At 52.2% G+C, this 27,082-nt stretch overlaps 1 protein-coding gene across 1 annotated transcript in view; it reads right to left on the bottom strand.

The window, feature by feature from the left end:
- Positions 1-27,082, bottom strand: part of LOC309685117 (electroneutral sodium bicarbonate exchanger 1-like) — a gene marked incomplete at both ends in the record, with an annotated part of 920,987 nt that overhangs the window by 263,145 nt on the left and 630,760 nt on the right. The window lies entirely within an intron of this gene.

Here is a 27,082-nt window from a genome sequence, read left to right as displayed (position 1 = left end):
GGGCGCTAAACCACCGGAATAAAGACTCAGGGACATACCTGCAAGGAGTCTCGGATGCTTCCCAGAGGATGGAGCATTGTCCAAGCAGAAAAATTATCTCGGGTATCTTCCCTAGAGGAGTCTGGGGTTGCTACCCGGGATGACAGGGCCCTAAAGCACTGGAGAAAACTCTGCGGGAGATGCCTGGGAGGAGTTCTGGGTAGATCCCGCAGGATGGACCACTGTCAAGAGAGAAAAATCATCTTGGGTGTCTTCCCTGGAGGAGTCTGAGGTTGCTACCTGGGATGACAGAACCATAAACCGCGAGAAAAAAGACTCAGGGACATAGCTGCGACAAGTCTCGGATGCATCCCAGAGTATAGAGCATTGTCCAAGGAGAAAAATCATCCCGGGTATCTTTCCTGGAGGAGTCTGGGCTTGCTACCTGGGATTACAGGGACCAAAACCACAGGAAAAATGTCAGCGGGAGACACTTGGGAGGAATTTCAGATGCATCCCAGAAGATGGAGCATTGTCCAAGAAAAAAAAATCATCTCGGGTATCTTCCCTGGAGGAGTCTGGGGTTGCTACCCGGGATCACAGGGCCCCAAAACACCGGAATAAAGACTCAGGGACATACCTTCAATGAGTCTCGGATGCTTCCCAGAGGATGGAGCATTGTCCAAGGAGAAAAATCATCTCGGGTATCTTCCCTGGAGGAGTCTGGGGTTGCTACCTGGGATCACAGGGCGCTAAACCACCGGAAGAAAACACTCAGAAACAGAGCTGGGAAGAGACTCGGGTGCATCCCGCAGGATGGACAATAGTCCAAGGAGAAAAATCAACTTGGGTATCTTCCACGGAGGAGACTGGGGTTGCTACACGGGATGACAGGGCCCAAAAGCACCGGAATAAACACTCAGGGACATACCTGCAAGGAGTCTCGGATGCTTCCCAGAGGATGGAGCATTGTCCAAGCAGAAAAATTATCTCGGGTATCTTCCCTAGAGGAGTCTGGGGTTGCTACCCGGGATCACAGGGCCCTAAAGCACTGGAGAAAACTCTGCGGGAGATGCCTGGGAGGAGTTCTGGGTAGATCCCACAGGATGGACCACTGTCAAGAGAGAAAAATCATCTTGGGTGTCTTCCCTGGAGGAGTCTGGGGTTGCTACCTGGGATGACAGAACCATAAACCGCGAGAAAAAAGACTCAGGGAAATAGCTGCGACAAGTCTCGGATGCATCCCAGAGTATAGAGCATTGTCCAAGGAGAAAAATCATCCCGGGTATCTTTCCTGGAGGAGTCTGGGCTTGCTACCCGGGATTACAGGGACCAAAAGCACAGGAAAAATGTCTGCAGGAGACACTTGGGAGGAATCTCAGATGCATCCCAGAAGATGGAGCATTGTCCAAGGAGAAAAATCATCTCGGGTATCTTCCCTGGAGGAGTCTGGGGTTGCTACCCGGGATTACAGGGACCCAAACCACAGGAAAAATGTCTGTGGGAGACGCCTGGGAGGAATCTCAGATGCATCCCAGAAGATGGAGCATTGTCCAAGGAGAAAAATCATCTCGGGTATCTTCCCTGGAGGAGTCTGGGGTTGCTACCCGGGATTACAGGGACCCAAACCACAGGAAAAATGTCTGTGGGAGACGCCTGGGAGGAATCTCAGATGCATCCCAGAAGATGGAGCATTGTCCAAGGAGAAAAATCATCTCGGGTATCTTCCCTGGAGGAGTCTGGGGTTGCTACCCGGGATTACAGGGACCCAAACCACAGGAAAAATGTCTGTGGGAGACGCCTGGGAGGAATCTCAGATGCATCCCAGAAGATGGAGCATTGTCCAAGGAGAAAAATCAACTTGGGTATCTTCCCTGGAGGAGTCTGGGGTTGCTACCCGTGATCACAGGGCGCTAAACCACCGGAATAAAGACTCAGGGACAGACCTGCAAGGAGTCTCGGATGCTTCCCAGAAGATGGAGCATTGTCCAAGCAGAAAAATTATCTCGGGTATCTTCCCTAGAGGAGTCTGGGGTTGCTAGCCGGGATCACAGGGCCCTAAAGCACTGGAGAAAACTCTGCGGGAGGTGCCTGGGAGGAGTTCTGGGTAGATCCCGCAGGATGGACCACTGTCAAGAGAGAAAAATCATCTTGGGTGTCTTCCCTGGAGGAGTCTGGGGTTGCTACCTGGGATGACAGAACCATAAACCGCGAGAATAAAGACTCAGGGACATAGCTGCGACAAGTCTCGGATGCATCCCAGAGTATAGAGCATTGTCCAAGGAGAAAAATCATCCCGGGTATCTTTCCTGGAGGAGTCTGGGCTTGCTACCCGGGATTACAGGGACCAAAACCACAGGAAAAATGTCTGCGGGAGACACGTGGGAGGAATCTCAGATGCATCCCAGAAGATGGAGCATTGTCCAAGGAGAAAAATCATCTCGGGTATCTTCCCTGGAGGAGTCTGGGGTTGCTACCCGGGATCACAGGGCCCCAAAACACCGGAATAAAGACTCAGGGACATACATTCATTGAGTCTCGGATACTTCCCAGAGGATGGAGCATTGTCCAAGGAGAAAAATCATCTCGGATATCTTCCCTGGAGGAGTCTGGGGTTGCTACCTGGGATCACAGGGCGCTAAACCACCGGAAGAAAACACTCAGAAACAGAGCTGGGAGGAGTCTCGGGTGCATCCCGCAGGATGGACAATAGTCCAAGGAGAAAAATCAACTTGGGTATCTTCCACGGAGGAGTCTGGGGTTGCTACCCGGGATGACAGGGCCCAAAAGCACCGGAATAAACACTCAGGGACAAAGCTGCAAGGAGTCTCGGATGCTTCCCAGAGGATGGAGCATTGTCCAGGGAGAAAAATCATCTCGGGTATCTTCCCTGGAGGAGTCTGGGGTTGCTACCCGGGATTACAGGGACCCAAACCACAGGAAAAATGTCTGTGGGAGACGCCTGGGAGGAATCTCAGATGCATCCCAGAAGATGGAGCATTGTCCAAGGAGAAAAATCATCTCGGGTATCTTCCCTGGAGGAGTCTGGGGTTGCTACCCGGGATTACAGGGACCCAAACCACAGGAAAAATGTCTGTGGGAGACGCCTGGGAGGAATCTCAGATGCATCCCAGAAAATGGAGCATTGTCCAAGGAGAAAAATCATCTCGGGTATCTTCCCTGGAGGAGTCTGGGGTTGCTACCCGTGATCACAGGGCGCTAAACCACCGGAATAAAGACTCAGGGACATACCTGCAAGGAGTCTCGGATGCTTCCCAGAGGATGGAGCATTGTCCAAGCAGAAAAATTATCTCGGGTATCTTCCCTAGAGGAGTCTGGGGTTGCTACCCGGGATGACAGGGCCCTAAAGCACTGGAGAAAACTCTGCGGGAGATGCCTGGGAGGAGTTCTGGGTAGATCCCGCAGGATGGACCACTGTCAAGAGAGAAAAATCATCTTGGGTGTCTTCCCTGGAGGAGTCTGAGGTTGCTACCTGGGATGACAGAACCATAAACCGCGAGAAAAAAGACTCAGGGACATAGCTGCGACAAGTCTCGGATGCATCCCAGAGTATAGAGCATTGTCCAAGGAGAAAAATCATCCCGGGTATCTTTCCTGGAGGAGTCTGGGCTTGCTACCCGGGATTACAGGGACCAAAACCACAGGAAAAATGTCTGCGGGAGACACGTGGGAGGAATCTCAGATGCATCCCAGAAGATGGAGCATTGTCCAAGGAGAAAAATCATCTCGGGTATCTTCCCTGGAGGAGTCTGGGGTTGCTACCCGGGATCACAGGGCCCCAAAACACCGGAATAAAGACTCAGGGACATACATTCAATGAGTCTCGGATACTTCCCAGAGGATGGAGCATTGTCCAAGGAGAAAAATCATCTCGGATATCTTCCCTGGAGGAGTCTGGGGTTGCTACCTGGGATCACAGGGCGCTAAACCACCGGAAGAAAACACTCAGAAACAGAGCTGGGAGGAGTCTCGGGTGCATCCCGCAGGATGGACAATAGTCCAAGGAGAAAAATCAACTTGGGTATCTTCCACGGAGGAGTCTGGGGTTGCTACCCGGGATGACAGGGCCCAAAAGCACCGGAATAAACACTCAGGGACAAAGCTGCAAGGAGTCTCGGATGCTTCCCAGAGGATGGAGCATTGTCCAGGGAGAAAAATCATCTCGGGTATCTTCCCTGGAGGAGTCTGGGGTTGCTACCCGGGATTACAGGGACCCAAACCACAGGAAAAATGTCTGTGGGAGACGCCTGGGAGGAATCTCAGATGCATCCCAGAAGATGGAGCATTGTCCAAGGAGAAAAATCATCTCGGGTGTCTTCCCTGGAGGAGTCTGGGGTTGCTACCCGGGATTACAGGGACCCAAACCACAGGAAAAATGTCTGTGGGAGACGCCTGGGAGGAATCTCAGATGCATCCCAGAAAATGGAGCATTGTCCAAGGAGAAAAATCATCTCGGGTATCTTCCCTGGAGGAGTCTGGGGTTGCTACCCGTGATCACAGGGCGCTAAACCACCGGAATAAAGACTCAGGGACAGACCTGCAAGGAGTCTCGGATGCTTCCGAGAAGATGGAGCATTGTCCAAGCAGAAAAATTATCTCGGGTATCTTCCCTAGAGGAGTCTGGGGTTGCTACCCGGGATAACAGGGCCCTAAAGCACTGGAGAAAACTCTGCGGGAGATGCCTGGGAGGAGTTCTGGGTAGATCCCGCAGGATGGACCACTGTCAAGAGAGAAAAATCATCTTGGGTGTCTTCCCTGGAGGAGTCTGGGGTTGCTACCTGGGATGACAGAACCATAAACCGCGAGAAAAAAGACTCAGGGACATAGCTGCAACAAGTCTCGGATGCATCCCAGAGTATAGAGCATTGTCCAAGGAGAAAAATCATCCCGGGTATCTTTCCTGGAGGAGTCTGGGCTTGCTACCCGGGATTACAGGGACCAAAACCACAGGAAAAATGTCAGCGGGAGACACTTGGGAGGAATTTCAGATGCATCCCAGAAGATGGAGCATTGTCCAAGGAGAAAAATCATCTCGGGTATCTTCCCTGGAGGAGTCTGGGGTTGCTACCCGGGATCACAGGGCCCCAAAACACCGGAATAAAGACTCAGGGACATACCTTCAATGAGTCTCGGATGCTTCCCAGAGGATGGAGCATTGTCCAAGGAGAAAAATCATCTCGGGTATCTTCCCTGGAGGAGTCTGGGGTTGCTACCCGGGATCACAGGGCGCTAAACCACCGGAAGAAAACACTCAGAAACAGAGCTGGGAAGAGTCTCGGCTGCATCCCGCAGGATGGACAATAGTCCAAGGAGAAAAATCAACTTGGGTATCTTCCACGGAGGAGTCTGGGGTTGCTACCCGGGATGACAGGGCCCAAAAGCACCGGAATAAACACTCAGGGACATACCTGCAAGGAGTCTCAGATGCTTCCCAGAAGATGGAGCATTGTCCAAGCAGAAAAATTATCTCGGGTATCTTCCCTAGAGGAGTCTGGGGTTGCTAGCCGGGATCACAGGGCCCTAAAGCACTGGAGAAAACTCTGCGGGAGATGCCTGGGAGGAGTTCTGGGTAGATCCCGCAGGATGGACCACTGTCAAGAGAGAAAAATCATCTTGGGTGTCTTCCCTGGAGGAGTCTGGGGTTGCTACCCGGGATGACAGTATCATAAACCGCGAGAAAAAAGACTCAGGGACATAGCTGCGACAAGTCTCGGATGCATCCCAGAGTATAGAGCATTGTCCAAGGAGAAAAATCATCCCGGGTATCTTTCCTGGAGGAGTCTGGGCTTGCTACCCGGGATTACAGGGACCAAAACCACAGGAAAAATGTCTGCGGGAGACACGTGGGAGGAATCTCAGATGCATCCCAGAAGATGGAGCATTGTCCAAGGAGAAAAATCATCTCGGGTATCTTCCCTGGAGGAGTCTGGGGTTGCTACCCGGGATTACAGGGACCCAAACCACAGGAAAAATGTCTGTGGGAGACGCCTGGGAGGAATCTCAGATGCATCCCAGAAGATGGAGCATTGTCCAAGGAGAAAAATCATCTCGGGTATCTTCCCTGGAGGAGTCTGGGGTTGCTACCCGGGATTACAGGGACCCAAACCACAGGAAAAATGTCTGTGGGAGACGCCTGGGAGGAATCTCAGATGCATCCCAGAAAATGGAGCATTGTCCAAGGAGAAAAATCATCTCGGGTATCTTCCCTGGAGGAGTCTGGGGTTGCTACCCGTGATCACAGGGCGCTAAACCACCGGAATAAAGACTCAGGGACATACCTGCAAGGAGTCTCGGATGCTTCCCAGAGGATGGAGCATTGTCCAAGCAGAAAAATTATCTCGGGTATCTTCCCTAGAGGAGTCTGGGGTTGCTACCCGGGATGACAGGGCCCTAAAGCACTGGAGAAAACTCTGCGGGAGATGCCTGGGAGGAGTTCTGGGTAGATCCCGCAGGATGGACCACTGTCAAGAGAGAAAAATCATCTTGGGTGTCTTCCCTGGAGGAGTCTGAGGTTGCTACCTGGGATGACAGAACCATAAACCGCGAGAAAAAAGACTCAGGGACATAGCTGCGACAAGTCTCGGATGCATCCCAGAGTATAGAGCAGTGTCCAAGGAGAAAAATCATCCCGGGTATCTTTCCTGGAGGAGTCTGGGCTTGCTACCTGGGATTACAGGGACCAAAACCACAGGAAAAATGTCAGCGGGAGACACTTGGGAGGAATTTCAGATGCATCCCAGAAGATGGAGCATTGTCCAAGGAGAAAAATCATCTCGGGTATCTTCCCTGGAGGAGTCTGGGGTTGCTACCCGGGATCACAGGGCCCCAAAACACCGGAATAAAGACTCAGGGACATACCTTCAATGAGTCTCGGATGCTTCCCAGAGGATGGAGCATTGTCCAAGGAGAAAAATCATCTCGGGTATCTTCCCTGGAGGAGTCTGGGGTTGCTACCTGGGATCACAGGGCGCTAAACCACCGGAAGAAAACACTCAGAAACAGAGCTGGGAAGAGACTCGGGTGCATCCCGCAGGATGGACAATAGTCCAAGGAGAAAAATCAACTTGGGTATCTTCCACGGAGGAGACTGGGGTTGCTACACGGGATGACAGGGCCCAAAAGCACCGGAATAAACACTCAGGGACATACCTGCAAGGAGTCTCGGATGCTTCCCAGAGGATGGAGCATTGTCCAAGCAGAAAAATTATCTCGGGTATCTTCCCTAGAGGAGTCTGGGGTTGCTACCCGGGATCACAGGGCCCTAAAGCACTGGAGAAAACTCTGCGGGAGATGCCTGGGAGGAGTTCTGGGTAGATCCCACAGGATGGACCACTGTCAAGAGAGAAAAATCATCTTGGGTGTCTTCCCTGGAGGAGTCTGGGGTTGCTACCTGGGATGACAGAACCATAAACCGCGAGAAAAAAGACTCAGGGAAATAGCTGCGACAAGTCTCGGATGCATCCCAGAGTATAGAGCATTGTCCAAGGAGAAAAATCATCCCGGGTATCTTTCCTGGAGGAGTCTGGGCTTGCTACCCGGGATTACAGGGACCAAAAGCACAGGAAAAATGTCTGCAGGAGACACTTGGGAGGAATCTCAGATGCATCCCAGAAGATGGAGCATTGTCCAAGGAGAAAAATCATCTCGGGTATCTTCCCTGGAGGAGTCTGGGGTTGCTACCCGGGATTACAGGGACCCAAACCACAGGAAAAATGTCTGTGGGAGACGCCTGGGAGGAATCTCAGATGCATCCCAGAAGATGGAGCATTGTCCAAGGAGAAAAATCATCTCGGGTATCTTCCCTGGAGGAGTCTGGGGTTGCTACCCGGGATTACAGGGACCCAAACCACAGGAAAAATGTCTGTGGGAGACGCCTGGGAGGAATCTCAGATGCATCCCAGAAGATGGAGCATTGTCCAAGGAGAAAAATCATCTCGGGTATCTTCCCTGGAGGAGTCTGGGGTTGCTACCCGGGATTACAGGGACCCAAACCACAGGAAAAATGTCTGTGGGAGACGCCTGGGAGGAATCTCAGATGCATCCCAGAAGATGGAGCATTGTCCAAGGAGAAAAATCAACTTGGGTATCTTCCCTGGAGGAGTCTGGGGTTGCTACCCGTGATCACAGGGCGCTAAACCACCGGAATAAAGACTCAGGGACAGACCTGCAAGGAGTCTCGGATGCTTCCCAGAAGATGGAGCATTGTCCAAGCAGAAAAATTATCTCGGGTATCTTCCCTAGAGGAGTCTGGGGTTGCTAGCCGGGATCACAGGGCCCTAAAGCACTGGAGAAAACTCTGCGGGAGGTGCCTGGGAGGAGTTCTGGGTAGATCCCGCAGGATGGACCACTGTCAAGAGAGAAAAATCATCTTGGGTGTCTTCCCTGGAGGAGTCTGGGGTTGCTACCTGGGATGACAGAACCATAAACCGCGAGAATAAAGACTCAGGGACATAGCTGCGACAAGTCTCGGATGCATCCCAGAGTATAGAGCATTGTCCAAGGAGAAAAATCATCCCGGGTATCTTTCCTGGAGGAGTCTGGGCTTGCTACCCGGGATTACAGGGACCAAAACCACAGGAAAAATGTCTGCGGGAGACACGTGGGAGGAATCTCAGATGCATCCCAGAAGATGGAGCATTGTCCAAGGAGAAAAATCATCTCGGGTATCTTCCCTGGAGGAGTCTGGGGTTGCTACCCGGGATCACAGGGCCCCAAAACACCGGAATAAAGACTCAGGGACATACATTCATTGAGTCTCGGATACTTCCCAGAGGATGGAGCATTGTCCAAGGAGAAAAATCATCTCGGATATCTTCCCTGGAGGAGTCTGGGGTTGCTACCTGGGATCACAGGGCGCTAAACCACCGGAAGAAAACACTCAGAAACAGAGCTGGGAGGAGTCTCGGGTGCATCCCGCAGGATGGACAATAGTCCAAGGAGAAAAATCAACTTGGGTATCTTCCACGGAGGAGTCTGGGGTTGCTACCCGGGATGACAGGGCCCAAAAGCACCGGAATAAACACTCAGGGACAAAGCTGCAAGGAGTCTCGGATGCTTCCCAGAGGATGGAGCATTGTCCAGGGAGAAAAATCATCTCGGGTATCTTCCCTGGAGGAGTCTGGGGTTGCTACCCGGGATTACAGGGACCCAAACCACAGGAAAAATGTCTGTGGGAGACGCCTGGGAGGAATCTCAGATGCATCCCAGAAGATGGAGCATTGTCCAAGGAGAAAAATCATCTCGGGTATCTTCCCTGGAGGAGTCTGGGGTTGCTACCCGGGATTACAGGGACCCAAACCACAGGAAAAATGTCTGTGGGAGACGCCTGGGAGGAATCTCAGATGCATCCCAGAAAATGGAGCATTGTCCAAGGAGAAAAATCATCTCGGGTATCTTCCCTGGAGGAGTCTGGGGTTGCTACCCGTGATCACAGGGCGCTAAACCACCGGAATAAAGACTCAGGGACATACCTGCAAGGAGTCTCGGATGCTTCCCAGAGGATGGAGCATTGTCCAAGCAGAAAAATTATCTCGGGTATCTTCCCTAGAGGAGTCTGGGGTTGCTACCCGGGATGACAGGGCCCTAAAGCACTGGAGAAAACTCTGCGGGAGATGCCTGGGAGGAGTTCTGGGTAGATCCCGCAGGATGGACCACTGTCAAGAGAGAAAAATCATCTTGGGTGTCTTCCCTGGAGGAGTCTGAGGTTGCTACCTGGGATGACAGAACCATAAACCGCGAGAAAAAAGACTCAGGGACATAGCTGCGACAAGTCTCGGATGCATCCCAGAGTATAGAGCATTGTCCAAGGAGAAAAATCATCCCGGGTATCTTTCCTGGAGGAGTCTGGGCTTGCTACCTGGGATTACAGGGACCAAAACCACAGGAAAAATGTCAGCGGGAGACACTTGGGAGGAATTTCAGATGCATCCCAGAAGATGGAGCATTGTCCAAGGAGAAAAATCATCTCGGGTATCTTCCCTGGAGGAGTCTGGGGTTGCTACCCGGGATCACAGGGCCCCAAAACACCGGAATAAAGACTCAGGGACATACCTTCAATGAGTCTCGGATGCTTCCCAGAAGATGGAGCATTGTCCAAGGAGAAAAATCATCTCGGGTATCTTCCCTGGAGGAGTCTGGGGTTGCTACCCGGGATTACAGGGCGCTAAACCACCGGAAGAAAACACTCAGAAACAGAGCTGGGAAGAGACTCGGGTGCATCCCGCAGGATGGACAATAGTCCAAGGAGAAAAATCAACTTGGGTATCTTCCACGGAGGAGTCTGGGGTTGCTACCCGGGATGACAGGGCCCAAAAGCACCGGAATAAACACTCAGGGACATACCTGCAAGGAGTCTCGGATGCTTCCCAGAGGATGGAGCATTGTCCAAGCAGAAAAATTATCTCGGGTATCTTCCCTAGAGGAGTCTGGGGTTGCTACCCGGGATCACAGGGCCCTAAAGCACTGGAGAAAACTCTGCGGGAGATGCCTGGGAGGAGTTCTGGGTAGATCCCGCAGGATGGACCACTGTCAAGAGAGAAAAATCATCTTGGGTGTCTTCCCTGGAGGAGTCTGGGGTTGCTACCTGGGATGACAGAACCATAAACCGCGAGAAAAAAGACTCAGGGAAATAGCTGCGACAAGTCTCGGATGCATCCCAGAGTATAGAGCATTGTCCAAGGAGAAAAATCATCCCGGGTATCTTTCCTGGAGGAGTCTGGGCTTGCTACCCGGGATTACAGGGACCAAAAGCACAGGAAAAATGTCTGCAGGAGACACTTGGGAGGAATCTCAGATGCATCCCAGAAGATGGAGCATTGTCCAAGGAGAAAAATCATCTCGGGTATCTTCCCTGGAGGAGTCTGGGGTTGCTACCCGGGATTACAGGGACCCAAACCACAGGAAAAATGTCTGTGGGAGACGCCTGGGAGGAATCTCAGATGCATCCCAGAAGATGGAGCATTGTCCAAGGAGAAAAATCATCTCGGGTATCTTCCCTGGAGGAGTCTGGGGTTGCTACCCGGGATTACAGGGACCCAAACCACAGGAAAAATGTCTGTGGGAGACGCCTGGGAGGAATCTCAGATGCATCCCAGAAGATGGAGCATTGTCCAAGGAGAAAAATCAACTTGGGTATCTTCCCTGGAGGAGTCTGGGGTTGCTACCCGTGATCACAGGGCGCTAAACCACCGGAATAAAGACTCAGGGACAGACCTGCAAGGAGTCTCGGATGCTTCCCAGAAGATGGAGCATTGTCCAAGCAGAAAAATTATCTCGGGTATCTTCCCTAGAGGAGTCTGGGGTTGCTAGCCGGGATCACAGGGCCCTAAAGCACTGGAGAAAACTCTGCGGGAGGTGCCTGGGAGGAGTTCTGGGTAGATCCCGCAGGATGGACCACTGTCAAGAGAGAAAAATCATCTTGGGTGTCTTCCCTGGAGGAGTCTGGGGTTGCTACCTGGGATGACAGAACCATAAACCGCGAGAAAAAAGATTCAGGGACATAGCTGCGACAAGTCTCGGATGCATCCCAGAGTATAGAGCATTGTCCAAGGAGAAAAATCATCCCGGGTATCTTTCCTGGAGGAGTCTGGGCTTGCTACCCGGGATTACAGGGACCAAAACCACAGGAAAAATGTCTGCGGGAGACACGTGGGAGGAATCTCAGATGCATCCCAGAAGATGGAGCATTGTCCAAGGAGAAAAATCATCTCGGGTATCTTCCCTGGAGGAGTCTGGGGTTGCTACCCGGGATCACAGGGCCCCAAAACACCGGAATAAAGACTCAGGGACATACATTCATTGAGTCTCGGATACTTCCCAGAGGATGGAGCATTGTCCAAGGAGAAAAATCATCTCGGGTATCTTCCCTGGAGGAGTCTGGGGTTGCTACCCGGGATTACAGGGACCCAAACCACAGGAAAAATGTCTGTGGGAGACGCCTGGGAGGAATCTCAGATGCATCCCAGAAGATGGAGCATTGTCCAAGGAGAAAAATCATCTCGGGTATCTTCCCTGGAGGAGTCTGGGGTTGCTACCCGGGATCACAGGGCCCCAAAACACCGGAATAAAGACTCAGGGACATACATTCATTGAGTCTCGGATACTTCCCAGAGGATGGAGCATTGTCCAAGGAGAAAAATCATCTCGGATATCTTCCCTGGAGGAGTCTGGGGTTGCTACCTGGGATCACAGGGCGCTAAACCACCGGAAGAAAACACTCAGAAACAGAGCTGGGAGGAGTCTCGGGTGCATCCCGCAGGATGGACAATAGTCCAAGGAGAAAAATCAACTTGGGTATCTTCCACGGAGGAGTCTGGGGTTGCTACCCGGGATGACAGGGCCCAAAAGCACCGGAATAAACACTCAGGGACAAAGCTGCAAGGAGTCTCGGATGCTTCCCAGAGGATGGAGCATTGTCCAGGGAGAAAAATCATCTCGGGTATCTTCCCTGGAGGAGTCTGGGGTTGCTACCCGGGATTACAGGGACCCAAACCACAGGAAAAATGTCTGTGGGAGACGCCTGGGAGGAATCTCAGATGCATCCCAGAAGATGGAGCATTGTCCAAGGAGAAAAATCATCTCGGGTATCTTCCCTAGAGGAGTCTGGGGTTGCTACCCGGGATTACAGGGACCCAAACCACAGGAAAAATGTCTGTGGGAGACGCCTGGGAGGAATCTCAGATGCATCCCAGAAAATGGAGCATTGTCCAAGGAGAAAAATCATCTCGGGTATCTTCCCTGGAGGAGTCTGGGGTTGCTACCCGTGATCACAGGGCGCTAAACCACCGGAATAAAGACTCAGGGACATACCTGCAAGGAGTCTCGGATGCTTCCCAGAGGATGGAGCATTGTCCAAGCAGAAAAATTATCTCGGGTATCTTCCCTAGAGGAGTCTGGGGTTGCTACCCGGGATGACAGGGCCCTAAAGCACTGGAGAAAACTCTGCGGGAGATGCCTGGGAGGAGTTCTGGGTAGATCCCGCAGGATGGACCACTGTCAAGAGAGAAAAATCATCTTGGGTGTCTTCCCTGGAGGAGTCTGAGGTTGCTACCTGGGATGACAGAACCATAAACCGCGAGAAAAAAGACTCAGGGACATAGCTGCGACAAGTCTCGGATGCATCCCAGAGTATAGAGCATTGTCCAAGGAGAAAAATCATCCCGGGTATCTTTCCTGGAGGAGTCTGGGCTTGCTACCTGGGATTACAGGGACCAAAACCACAGGAAAAATGTCAGCGGGAGACACTTGGGAGGAATTTCAGATGCATCCCAGAAGATGGAGCATTGTCCAAGGAGAAAAATCATCTCGGGTATCTTCCCTGGAGGAGTCTGGGGTTGCTACCCGGGATCACAGGGCCCCAAAACACCGGAATAAAGACTCAGGGACATACCTTCAATGAGTCTCGGATGCTTCCCAGAAGATGGAGCATTGTCCAAGGAGAAAAATCATCTCGGGTATCTTCCCTGGAGGAGTCTGGGGTTGCTACCCGGGATTACAGGGCGCTAAACCACCGGAAGAAAACACTCAGAAACAGAGCTGGGAAGAGACTCGGGTGCATCCCGCAGGATGGACAATAGTCCAAGGAGAAAAATCAACTTGGGTATCTTCCACGGAGGAGTCTGGGGTTGCTACCCGGGATAACAGGGCCCTAAAGCACTGGAGAAAACTCTGCGGGAGATGCCTGGGAGGAGTTCTGGGTAGATCCCGCAGGATGGACCACTGTCAAGAGAGAAAAATCATCTTGGGTGTCTTCCCTGGAGGAGTCTGAGGTTGCTACCTGGGATGACAGAACCATAAACCGCGAGAAAAAAGACTCAGGGACATAGCTGCGACAAGTCTCGGATGCATCCCAGAGTATAGAGCATTGTCCAAGGAGAAAAATCATCCCGGGTATCTTTCCTGGAGGAGTCTGGGCTTGCTACCTGGGATTACAGGGACCAAAACCACAGGAAAAATGTCAGCGGGAGACACTTGGGAGGAATCTCAGATGCATCCCAGAAGATGGAGCATTGTCCAAGGAGAAAAATCATCTCGGGTATCTTCCCTGGAGGAGTCTGGGGTTGCTACCCGGGATCACAGGGCCCCAAAACACCGGAATAAAGACTCAGGGACATACCTTCAATGAGTCTCGGATGCTTCCCAGAGGATGGAGCATTGTCCAAGGAGAAAAATCATCTCGGGTATCTTCCCTGGAGGAGTCTGGGGTTGCTACCTGGGATCACAGGGCGCTAAACCACCGGAAGAAAACACTCAGAAACAGAGCTGGGAAGAGACTCGGGTGCATCCCGCAGGATGGACAATAGTCCAAGGAGAAAAATCAACTTGGGTATCTTCCACGGAGGAGTCTGGGGTTGCTACCCGGGATGACAGGGCCCAAAAGCACCGGAATAAACACTCAGGGACATACCTGCAAGGAGTCTCGGATGCTTCCCAGAGGATGGAGCATTGTCCAAGCAGAAAAATTATCTCGGGTATCTTCCCTAGAGGAGTCTGGGGTTGCTACCCGGGATCACAGGGCCCTAAAGCACTGGAGAAAACTCTGCGGGAGATGCCTGTGAGGAGTTCTGGGTAGATCCCGCAGGATGGACCACTGTCAAGAGAGAAAAATCATCTTGTGTGTCTTCCCTGGAGGAGTCTGGGGTAGCTACCTGGGATGACAGAACCATAAACCGCGAGAAAAAAGACTCAGGGACATAGCTGCGACAAGTCTCGGATGCATCCCAGAGTATAGAGCATTGTCCAAGGAGAAAAATCATCCCGGGTATCTTTCCTGGAGGAGTCTGGGCTTGCTACCCGGGATTACAGGGCCCCAAAACACCGGAATAAAGACTCAGGGACATACCTTCAATGAGTCTCGGATACTTCCCAGAGGATGGAGCATTGTCCAAGGAGAAAAATCATCTCGGATATCTTCCCTGGAGGAGTCTGGGGTTGCTACCTGGGATCACAGGGCGCTAAACCACCGGAAGAAAACACTCAGAAACAGAGCTGGGAAAAGTCTCGGGTGCATCCCGCAGGATGGACAATAGTCCAAGGAGAAAAATCAACTTGGGTATCTTCCACGGAGGAGTCTGGGGTTGCTACCCGGGATGAAAGGGCCCTAAAGCACCGGAATAAACACTCAGGGACATACATTCAATGAGTCTCGGATACTTCCCAGAGGATGGAGCATTGTCCAAGGAGAAAAATCATCTCGGGTATCTTCCCTGGAGGAGTCTGGGGTTGCTACCCGGGATTACAGGGACCCAAACCACAGGAAAAATGTCTGTGGGAGACGCCTGGGAGGAATCTCAGATGCATCCCAGAAGATGGAGCATTGTCCAAGGAGAAAAATCATCTCGGGTATCTTCCCTGGAGGAGTCTGGGGTTGCTACCCGGGATCACAGGGCGCTAAACCACCGGAATAAAGACTCAGGGACAGACCTGCAAGGAGTCTCGGATGCTTCCCAGAGGATGGAGCATTGTCCAAGGAGAAAAATCATCTCGGGTATCTTCCCTGGAGGAGTCTGGGGTTGCTACCCGGGATTACAGGGACCCAAACCACAGGAAAAATGTCTGTGGGAGACGCCTGGGAGGAATCTCAGATGCATCCCAGAAGATGGAGCATTGTCCAAGGAGAAAAATCATCTCGGGTATCTTCCCTGGAGGAGTCTGGGGTTGCTACCCGTGATCACAGGGCGCTAAACCACCGGAATAAAGACTCAGGGACAGACCTGCAAGGAGTCTCGGATGCTTCCCAGAGGATGGAGCATTGTCCAAGGAGAAAAATCAACTTGGGTATCTTCCACGGAGGAGTCTGGGGTTGCTACCCGGGATGACAGGGCCCAAAAGCACCGGAATAAACACTCAGGGACATACCTGCAAGGAGTCTCGGATGCTTCCCAGAAGATGGAGCATTGTCCAAGCAGAAAAATTATCTCGGGTATCTTCCCTAGAGGAGTCTGGGGTTGCTAGCCGGGATCACAGGGCCCTAAAGCACTGGAGAAAACTCTGCGGGAGATGCCTGGGAGGAGTTCTGGGTAGATCCCGCAGGATGGACCACTGTCAAGAGAGAAAAATCATCTTGGGTGTCTTCCCTGGAGGAGTCTGGGGTTGCTACCTGGGATGACAGAATCATAAACCGCGAGAAAAAAGACTCAGGGACATAGCTGCGACAAGTCTCGGATGCATCCCAGAGTATAGAGCATTGTCCAAGGAGAAAAATCATCCCGGGTATCTTTCCTGGAGGAGTCTGGGCTTGCTACCCGGGATTACAGGGACCAAAACCACAGGAAAAATGTCTGCGGGAGACACGTGGGAGGAATCTCAGATGCATCCCAGAAGATGGAGCATTGTCCAAGGAGAAAAATCATCTCGGGTATCTTCCCTGGAGGAGTCTGGGGTTGCTACCCGGGATCACAGGGCCCCAAAACACCGGAATAAAGACTCAGGGACATACATTCAATGAGTCTCGGATACTTCCCAGAGGATGGAGCATTGTCCAAGGAGAAAAATCATCTCGGATATCTTCCCTGGAGGAGTCTGGGGTTGCTACCTGGGATCACAGGGCGCTAAACCACCGGAAGAAAACACTCAGAAACAGAGCTGGGAGGAGTCTCGGGTGCATCCCGCAGGATGGACAATAGTCCAAGGAGAAAAATCAACTTGGGTATCTTCCACGGAGGAGTCTGGGGTTGCTACCCGGGATGACAGGGCCCAAAAGCACCGGAATAAACACTCAGGGACAAAGCTGCAAGGAGTCTCGGATGCTTCCCAGAGGATGGAGCATTGTCCAAGCAGAAAAATTATCTCGGGTATCTTCCCTAGAGGAGTCTGGGGTTGCTAGCCGGGATCACAGGGCCCTAAAGCACTGGAGAAAACTCTGCGGGAGATGCCTGGGAGGAGTTCTGGGTAGATCCCGCAGGATGGACCACTGTCAAGAGAGAAAAATCATCTTGGGTGTCTTCCCTGGAGGAGTCTGGGGTTGCTACCTGGGATGACAGAACCATAAACCGCGAGAAAAAAGACTCAGGGACATAGCTGCGACAAGTCTCGGATGCATCCCAGAGTATAGAGCATTGTCCAAGGAGAAAAATCATCCCGGGTATCTTTCCTCGAGGAGTCTGGGCTTGCTACCCGGGATTACAGGGACCAAAACCACAGGAAAAATGTCAGCGGGAGACACTTGGGAGGAATCTCAGATGCATCCCAGAAGATGGAGCATTGTCCAAGGAGAAAAATCATCTCGGGTATCTTCCCTGGAGGAGTCTGGGGTTGCTACCCGGGATCACAGGGCCCCAAAACACCGGAATAAAGACTCAGGGACATACCTTCAATGAGTCTCGGATGCTTCCCAGAGGATGGAGCATTGTCCAAGGAGAAAAATCATCTCGGGTATCTTCCCTGGAGGAGTCTGGGGTTGCTACCTGGGATCACAGGGCGCTAAACCACCGGAAGAAAACACTCAGAAACAGAGCTGGGAAGAGACTCGGGTGCATCCCGCAGGATGGACAATAGTCCAAGGAGAAAAATCAACTTGGGTATCTTCCACGGAGGAGTCTGGGGTTGCTACCCGGGATGAAAGGGCCCAAAAGCACCGGAATAAACACTCAGGGACATACATTCAATGACTCTCGGATACTTCCCAGAGGATGGAGCATTGTCCAAGGAGAAAAATCATCTCGGGTATCTTCCCTGGAGGAGTCTGGGGTTGCTACCCGGGATTACAGGGACCCAAACCACAGGAAAAATGTCTGTGGGAGACGCCTGGGAGGAATCTCAGATGCATCCCAGAAGATGGAGCATTGTCCAAGGAGAAAAATCATCTCGGGTATCTTCCCTGGAGGAGTCTGGGGTTGCTACCCGTGATCACAGGGCGCTAAACCACCGGAATAAAGACTCAGGGACAGACCTGCAAGGAGTCTCGGGTGCATCCCGCAGGATGGACAATAGTCCAAGGAGAAAAATCAACTTGGGTATCTTCCACGGAGGAGTCTGGGGTTGCTACCCGGGATGACAGGGCCCAAAAGCACCGGAATAAACACTCAGGGACATACCTGCAAGGAGTCTCGGATGCTTCCCAGAAGATGGAGCATTGTCCAAGCAGAAAAATTATCTCGGGTATCTTCCCTAGAGGAGTCTGGGGTTGCTACCCGGGATCACAGGGCCCTAAAGCACTGGAGAAAACTCTGCGGGAGATGCCTGGGAGGAGTTCTGGGTAGATCCCGCAGGATGGACCACTGTCAAGAGAGAAAAATCATCTTGGGTGTCTTCCCTGGAGGAGTCTGGGGTTGCTACCTGGGATGACAGAATCATAAACCGCGAGAAAAAAGACTCAGGGACATAGCTGCGACAAGTCTCGGATGCATCCCAGAGTATAGAGCATTGTCCAAGGAGAAAAATCATCCCGGGTATCTTTCCTGGAGGAGTCTGGGCTTGCTACCCGGGATTACAGGGACCAAAACCACAGGAAAAATGTCTGCGGGAGACACGTGGGAGGAATCTCAGATGCATCCCAGAAGATGGAGCATTGTCCAAGGAGAAAAATCATCTCGGGTATCTTCCCTGGAGGAGTCTGGGGTTGCTACCCGGGATCACAGGGCCCCAAAACACCGGAATAAAGACTCAGGGACATACATTCAATGAGTCTCGGATACTTCCCAGAGGATGGAGCATTGTCCAAGGAGAAAAATCATCTCGGATATCTTCCCTGGAGGAGTCTGGGGTTGCTACCTGGGATCACAGGGCGCTAAACCACCGGAAGAAAACACTCAGAAACAGAGCTGGGAGGAGTCTCGGGTGCATCCCGCAGGATGGACAATAGTCCAAGGAGAAAAATCAACTTGGGTATCTTCCACGGAGGAGTCTGGGGTTGCTACCCGGGATGACAGGGCCCAAAAGCACCGGAATAAACACTCAGGGACATACCTGCAAGGAGTCTCGGATGCTTCCCAGAGGATGGAGCATTGTCCAAGCAGAAAAATTATCTCGGGTATCTTCCCTAGAGGAGTCTGGGGTTGCTAGCCGGGATCACAGGGCCCTAAAGCACTGGAGAAAACTCTGCGGGAGATGCCTGGGAGGAGTTCTGGGTAGATCCCGCAGGATGGACCACTGTCAAGAGAGAAAAATCATCTTGGGTGTCTTCCCTGGAGGAGTCTGGGGTTGCTACCTGGGATGACAGAACCATAAACCGCGAGAAAAAAGACTCAGGGACATAGCTGCGACAAGTCTCGGATGCATCCCAGAGTATAGAGCATTGTCCAAGGAGAAAAATCATCCCGGGTATCTTTCCTGGAGGAGTCTGGGCTTGCTACCCGGGATTACAGGGACCAAAACCACAGGAAAAATGTCTGTGGGAGACGCCTGGGAGGAATCTCAGATGCATCCCAGAAGATGGAGCATTGTCCAAGGAGAAAAATCATCTCGGGTATCTTCCCTGGAGGAGTCTGGGGTTGCTACCCGGGATTACAGGGACCCAAACCACAGGAAAAATGTCTGTGGGAGACGCCTGGGAGGAATCTCAGATGCATCCCAGAAGATGGAGCATTGTCCAAGGAGAAAAATCATCTCGGGTATCTTCCCTGGAGGAGTCTGGGGTTGCTACCCGTGATCACAGGGCGCTAAACCACCGGAATAAAGACTCAGGGACATACCTGCAAGGAGTCTCGGATGCTTCTCAGAGGATGGAGCATTGTCCAAGGAGAAAAATCATCTCGGGTATCTTCCCTGGAGGAGTCTGGGGTTGCTACCCGGGATCACAGGGCGCTAAACCACCGGAAGAAAACACTCAGAAACAGAGCTGGGAAGAGTCTCGGGTGCATCCCGCAGGATGGACAATAGTCCAAGGAGAAAAATCAACTTGGGTATCTTCCACGGAGGAGTCTGGGGTTGCTACCCGGGATGACAGGGCCCAAAAGCACCGGAATAAACACTCAGGGACATACCTGCAAGGAGTCTCGGATGCTTCCCAGAAGATGGAGCATTGTCCAAGCAGAAAAATTATCTCGGGTATCTTCCCTAGAGGAGTCTGGGGTTGCTACCCGGGATCACAGGGCCCTAAAGCACTGGAGAAAACTCTGCGGGAGATGCCTGGGAGGAGTTCTGGGTAGATCCCGCAGGATGGACCACTGTCAAGAGAGAAAAATCATCTTGGGTGTCTTCCCTGGAGGAGTCTGGGGTTGCTACCTGGGATGACAGAATCATAAACCGCGAGAAAAAAGACTCAGGGACATAGCTGCGACAAGTCTCGGATGCATCCCAGAGTATAGAGCATTGTCCAAGGAGAAAAATCATCCCGGGTATCTTTCCTGGAGGAGTCTGGGCTTGCTACCCGGGATTACAGGGACCAAAACCACAGGAAAAATGTCTGCGGGAGACACGTAGGAGGAATCTCAGATGCATCCCAGAAGATGGAGCATTGTCCAAGGAGAAAAATCATCTCGGGTATCTTCCCTGGAGGAGTCTGGGGTTGCTACCCGGGATTACAGGGACCCAAACCACAGGAAAAATGTCTGTGGGAGACGTCTGGGAGGAATCTCAGATGCATCCCAGAAGATGGAGCATTGTCCAAGGAGAAAAATCATCTCGGGTATCTTCCCTGGAGGAGTCTGGGGTTGCTACCCGGGATCACAGGGCCCCAAAACACCGGAATAAAGACTCAGGGACATACCTTCAATGAGTCTCGGATGCTTCCCAGAGGATGGAGCATTGTCCAAGGAGAAAAATCATCTCGGATATCTTCCCTGGAGGAGTCTGGGGTTGCTACCTGGGATCACAGGGCGCTAAACCACCGGAAGAAAACACTCAGAAACAGAGCTGGGAGGAGTCTCGGGTGCATCCCGCAGGATGGACAATAGTCCAAGGAGAAAAATCAACTTGGGTATCTTCCACGGAGGAGTCTGGGGTTGCTACCCGGGATGACAGGGCCCAAAAGCACCGGAATAAACACTCAGGGACATACCTGCAAGGAGTCTCGGATGCTTCCCAGAGGATGGAGCATTGTCCAAGCAGAAAAATTATCTCGGATATCTTCCCTGGAGGAGTCTGGGGTTGCTACCTGGGATCACAGGGCGCTAAACCACCGGAAGAAAACACTCAGAAACAGAGCTGGGAGGAGTCTCGGGTGCATCCCGCAGGATGGACAATAGTCCAAGGAGAAAAATCAACTTGGGTATCTTCCACGGAGGAGTCTGGGGTTGCTACCCGGGATGACAGGGCCCAAAAGCACCGGAATAAACACTCAGGGACATACCTGCAAGGAGTCTCGGATGCTTCCCAGAGGATGGAGCATTGTCCAAGCAGAAAAATTATCTCGGGTATCTTCCCTAGAGGAGTCTGGGGTTGCTAGCCGGGATCACAGGGCCCTAAAGCACTGGAGAAAACTCTGCGGGAGATGCCTGGGAGGAGTTCTGGGTAGATCCCGCAGGATGGACCACTGTCAAGAGAGAAAAATCATCTTGGGTGTCTTCCCTGGAGGAGTCTGGGGTTGCTACCTGGGATGACAGAACCATAAACCGCGAGAAAAAAGACTCAGGGACATAGCTGCGACAAGTCTCGGATGCATCCCAGAGTATAGAGCATTGTCCAAGGAGAAAAATCATCCCGGGTATCTTTCCTGGAGGAGTCTGGGCTTGCTACCTGGGATTACAGGGACCAAAACCACAGGAAAAATGTCAGCGGGAGACACCTGGGAGGAATCTCAGATGCATCCCAGAAGATGGAGCATTGTCCAAGGAGAAAAATCATCTCGGGTATCTTCCCTGGAGGAGTCTGGGGTTGCTACCCGGGATCACAGGGCCCCAAAACACCGGAATAAAGACTCAGGGACATACCTTCAATGAGTCTCGGATGCTTCCCAGAGGATGGAGCATTGTCCAAGGAGAAAAATCATCTCGGGTATCTTCCCTGGAGGAGTCTGGGGTTGCTACCTGGGATCACAGGGCGCTAAACCACCGGAAGAAAACACTCAGAAACAGAGCTGGGAAGAGACTCGGGTGCATCCCGCAGGATGGACAATAGTCCAAGGAGAAAAATCAACTTGGGTATCTTCCACGGAGGAGTCTGGGGTTGCTACCCGGGATGACAGGGCCCAAAAGCACCGGAATAAACACTCAGGGACATACCTGCAAGGAGTCTCGGATGCTTCCCAGAGGATGGAGCATTGTCCAAGCAGAAAAATTATCTCGGGTATCTTCCCTAGAGGAGTCTGGGGTTGCTACCCGGGATCACAGGGCCCTAAAGCACTGGAGAAAACTCTGCGGGAGATGCCTGGGAGGAGTTCTGGGTAGATCCCGCAGGATGGACCACTGTCAAGAGAGAAAAATCATCTTGGGTGTCTTCCCTGGAGGAGTCTGGGGTTGCTACCTGGGATGACAGAACCATAAACCGCGAGAAAAAAGACTCAGGGACATAGCTGCGACAAGTCTCGGATGCATCCCAGAGTATAGAGCATTGTCCAAGGAGAAAAATCATCCCGGGTATCTTTCCTGGAGGAGTCTGGGCTTGCTACCCGGGATTACAGGGACCAAAAGCACAGGAAAAATGTCTGCAGGAGACACTTGGGAGGAATCTCAGATGCATCCCAGAAGATGGAGCATTGTCCAAGGAGAAAAATCATCTCGGGTATCTTCCCTGGAGGAGTCTGGGGTTGCTACCCGGGATTACAGGGACCCAAACCACAGGAAAAATGTCTGTGGGAGACGCCTGGGAGGAATCTCAGATGCATCCCAGAAGATGGAGCATTGTCCAAGGAGAAAAATCATCTCGGGTATCTTCCCTGGAGGAGTCTGGGGTTGCTACCCGTGATCACAGGGCGCTAAACCACCGGAATAAAGACTCAGGGACAGACCTGCAAGGAGTCTCGGATGCTTCCGAGAAGATGGAGCATTGTCCAAGCAGAAAAATTATCTCGGGTGTCTTCCCTAGAGGAGTCTGGGGTTGCTAGCCGGGATCACAGGGCCCTAAAGCACTGGAGAAAACTCTGCGGGAGATGCCTGGGAGGAGTTCTGGGTAGATCCCGCAGGATGGACCACTGTCAAGAGAGAAAAATCATCTTGGGTGTCTTCCCTGGAGGAGTCTGAGGTTGCTACCTGGGATGACAGAACCATAAACCGCGAGAAAAAAGACTCAGTGACATAGCTGCAACAAGTCTCGGATGCATCCCAGAGTATAGAGCATTGTCCAAGGAGAAAAATCATCCCGGGTATCTTTCCTGGAGGAGTCTGGGGTTGCTACCCGGGATTACAGGGACCAAAACCACAGGAAAAATGTCAGCGGGAGACACTTGGGAGGAATTTCAGATGCATCCCAGAAGATGGAGCATTGTCCAAGGAGAAAAATCATCTCGGGTATCTTCCCTGGAGGAGTCTGGGGTTGCTACCCGGGATCACAGGGCGCTAAACCACCGGAAGAAAACACTCAGAAACAGAGCTGGGTGGAGTCTCGGGTGCATCCCGCAGGATGGACAATAGTCCAAGGAGAAAAATCAACTTGGGTATCTTCCCTGGACGAGTCTGGGGTTGCTACCCGGGATGACAGGGCCCAAAAGCACCGGAATAAACACTCAGGAACATACCTGCAAGGAGTCTCGGATGCTTCCCAGAAGATGGACCATTGTCCAGGGAGAAAAATCATCTTGGGTATCTTCCCTGGAGGAGTCTGGGGTTGCTACGCGGGATTACAGGGACCCAAACCACAGGAAAAATGTCTGTGGGAGACACTTGGGAGGAATCTCAGATGCATCCCAGAAGATGGAGCATTGTCCAAGGAGAAAAATCATCTCGGGTATCTTCCCTGGAGGAGTCTGGGGTTGCTACCCGGGATCACAGGGCCCGAAAACACCGGAATAAACACTCAGGGACATACCTCCAAGGGGTCTCGGATGCTTCCCAGAGGATGGAGCATTGTCCAAGGAGAAAAATCATCTCGGATATCTTCCCTGGAGGAGTCTGGGGTTGCTCCCTGGGATCACAGGGCGCTAAACAACTGGACGAAAACACTCAGAAACAGAGCTGGGAGGAGTCTCGGGTGCATCCCGCAGGATGGACAATAGTCCAAGGAGAAAAATCAACTTGGGTATCTTCCCTGGAGGAGTCTGGGGTTGCTACCCGGGATGACAGGGCCCAAAAGCACCGGAATAAACACTCAGGGACAAAGCTGCAAGGAGTCTCGGATGCTTCCCAGAGGATGGAGCATTGTCCAGGGAGAAAAATCATCTCGGGTATCTTCCCTGGAGGAGTCTGGGGTTGCTACCCGGGATTACAGGGACCCAAACCACAGGAAAAATGTCTGTGGGAGACGCCTGGGAGGAATCTCAGATGCATCCCAGAAGATGGAGCATTGTCCAAGGAGAAAAATCATCTCGGGTATCTTCCCTGGAGGAGTCTGGGGTTGCTACCCGTGATCACAGGGCGCCAAACCACCGGAATAAAGACTCATGGACAGACCTGCAAGGAGTCTCGGATGCTTCCCAGAGGATGGAGCATTGTCCAAGCAGAAAAATTATCTCGGGTATCTTCCCTAGAGGAGTCTGGGGTTGCTAGCCGGGATCACAGGGCCCTAAAGCACTGGAGAAAACTCTGCGGGAGATGCCTGGAAGGAGTTCTGGGTAGATCCCGCAGGATGGACCACTGTCAAGAGAGAAAAATCATCTTGGGTGTCTTCCCTGGAGGAGTCTGAGGTTGCTACCTGGGATGACAGAACCATAAACCGTGAGAAAAAAGACTCAGGGACATAGCTGCAACAAGTCTCGGATGCATCCCAGAGTATAGAGCATTGTCCAAGGAGAAAAATCATCCCGGGTATCTTTCCTGGAGGAGTCTGGGCTTGCTACCCGGGATTACAGGGACCAAAACCACAGGAAAAATGTCAGCGGGAGACACTTGGGAGGAATTTCAGATGCATCCCAGAAGATGGAGCATTGTCCAAGGAGAAAAATCATCTCGGGTATCTTCCCTGGAGGAGTCTGGGGTTGCTACCCGGGATCACAGGGCCCCAAAACACCGGAATAAAGACTCAGGGACATACCTTCAATGAGTCTCGGATGCTTCCCAGAGGATGGAGCATTGTCCAAGGAGAAAAATCATCTCGGGTATCTTCCCTGGAGGAGTCTGGGGTTGCTACCCGGGATCACAGGGCGCTAAACCACCGGAAGAAAACACTCAGAAACAGAGCTGGGAAGGGTCTCGGGTGCATCCCGCAGGATAGACAATAGTCCAAGGAGAAAAATCAACTTGGGTATCTTCCACGGAGGAGTCTGGGGTTGCTACCCGGGATGACAGGGCCCAAAAGCACCGGAATAAACACTCAGGGACATACCTGCAAGGAGTCTCGGATGCTTCCCAGAGGATGGAGCATTGTCCAAGCAGAAAAATTATCTCGGGTATCTTCCCTAGAGGAGTCTGGGGTTGCTAGCCGGGATCACAGGCCCCTAAAGCACTGGAGAAAACTCTGCGGGAGATGCCTGGGAGGAGTTCTGGGTAGATCCCGCAGGATGGACCACTGTCAAGAGAGAAAAATCATCTTGGGTGTCTTCCCTGGAGGAGTCTGGGGTTGCTACCTGGGATGACAGAACCATAAACCGCGAGAAAAAAGACTCAGGGACATAGCTGCGACAAGTCTCGGATGCATCCCAGAGTATAGAGCATTGTCCAAGGAGAAAAATCATCCCGGGTATCTTTCCTGGAGGAGTCTGGGCTTGCTACCCGGGATTACAGGGACCAAAAGCACAGGAAAAATGTCTGCAGGAGACACTTGGGAGGAATCTCAGATGCATCCCAGAAGATGGAGCATTGTCCAAGGAGAAAAATCATCTCGGGTATCTTCCCTGGAGGAGTCTGGGGTTGCTACCCGGGATCACAGGGCCCCAAAACACCGGAATAAACACTCAGGGACATACCTCCAAGGGGTCTCGGATGCTTCCCAGAGGATGGAGCATTGTCCAAGGAGAAAAATCATCTCGGGTATCTTCCCTGGAGGAGTCTGGGGTTGCTACCCGGGATCACAGGGCGCTAAACCACCGGAAGAAAACACTCAGAAACAGAGCTGGGAGGAGTCTCGGGTGCATCCCGCAGGATGGACAATAGTCCAAGGAGAAAAATCAACTTGGGTATCTTCCACGGAGGAGTCTGGGGTTGCTACCCGGGATGACAGGGCCCAAAAGCACCGGAATAAACACTCAGGGAAATACCTGCAAGGAGTCTCGGATGCTTCCCAGAGGATGGAGCATTGTCCAGGGAGAAAAATCATCTCGTGTATCTTCCCTGGAGGAGTCTGGGGTTGCTACCCGGGATTACAGGGACCCAAACCACAGGAAAAATGTCTGTGGGAGACGCCTGGGAGGAATCTCAGATGCATCCCAGAAGATGGAGCATTGTCCAAGGAGAAAAATCATCTCGGGTATCTTCCCTGGAGGAGTCTGGGGTTGATACCCGTGATCACAGGGCGCTAAACCACCGGAATAAAGACTCAGGGACAGACCTGCAAGGAGTCTCGGATGCTTCCCAGAAGATGGAGCATTGTCCAAGCAGAAAAATTATCTCGGGTATCTTCCCTAGAGGAGTCTGGGGTTGCTAGCCGGGATCACAGGGCCCTAAAGCACTGGAGAAAACTCTGCGGGAGATGCCTGGGAGGAGTTCTGGGTAGATCCCGCAGGATGGACCACTGTCAAGAGAGAAAAATCATCTTGGGTGTCTTCCCTGGAGGAGTCTGGGGTTGCTACCTGGGATGACAGAACCATAAACCGCGAGAAAAAAGACTCAGGGACATAGCTGCGACAAGTCTCGGATGCATCCCAGAGTATAGAGCATTGTCCAAGGAGAAAAATCATCCCGGGTATCTTTCCTGGAGGAGTCTGGGCTTGCTACCCGGGATTACAGGGACCAAAACCACAGGAAAAATGTCTGCGGGAGACACGTGGGAGGAATCTCAGATGCATCCCAGAAGATGGAGCATTGTCCAAGGAGAAAAATCATCTTGGGTATCTTCCCTGGAGGAGTCTGGGGTTGCTACCCGGGATCACAGGGCCCCAAAACACCGGAATAAAGACTCAGGGACATACATTCAATGAGTCTCGGATACTTCCCAGAGGATGGAGCATTGTCCAAGGAGA

Source organism: Vanellus vanellus (genome assembly GCF_965231255.1).
Source record: "Vanellus vanellus genome assembly, contig: HAP1_SCAFFOLD_58, whole genome shotgun sequence".
Taxonomy (NCBI): domain Eukaryota; kingdom Metazoa; phylum Chordata; class Aves; order Charadriiformes; family Charadriidae; genus Vanellus; species Vanellus vanellus.
The sequence above is the reverse complement of the archived record's forward strand: the minus strand, read 5'-3'. Positions and strand labels throughout refer to the sequence as shown.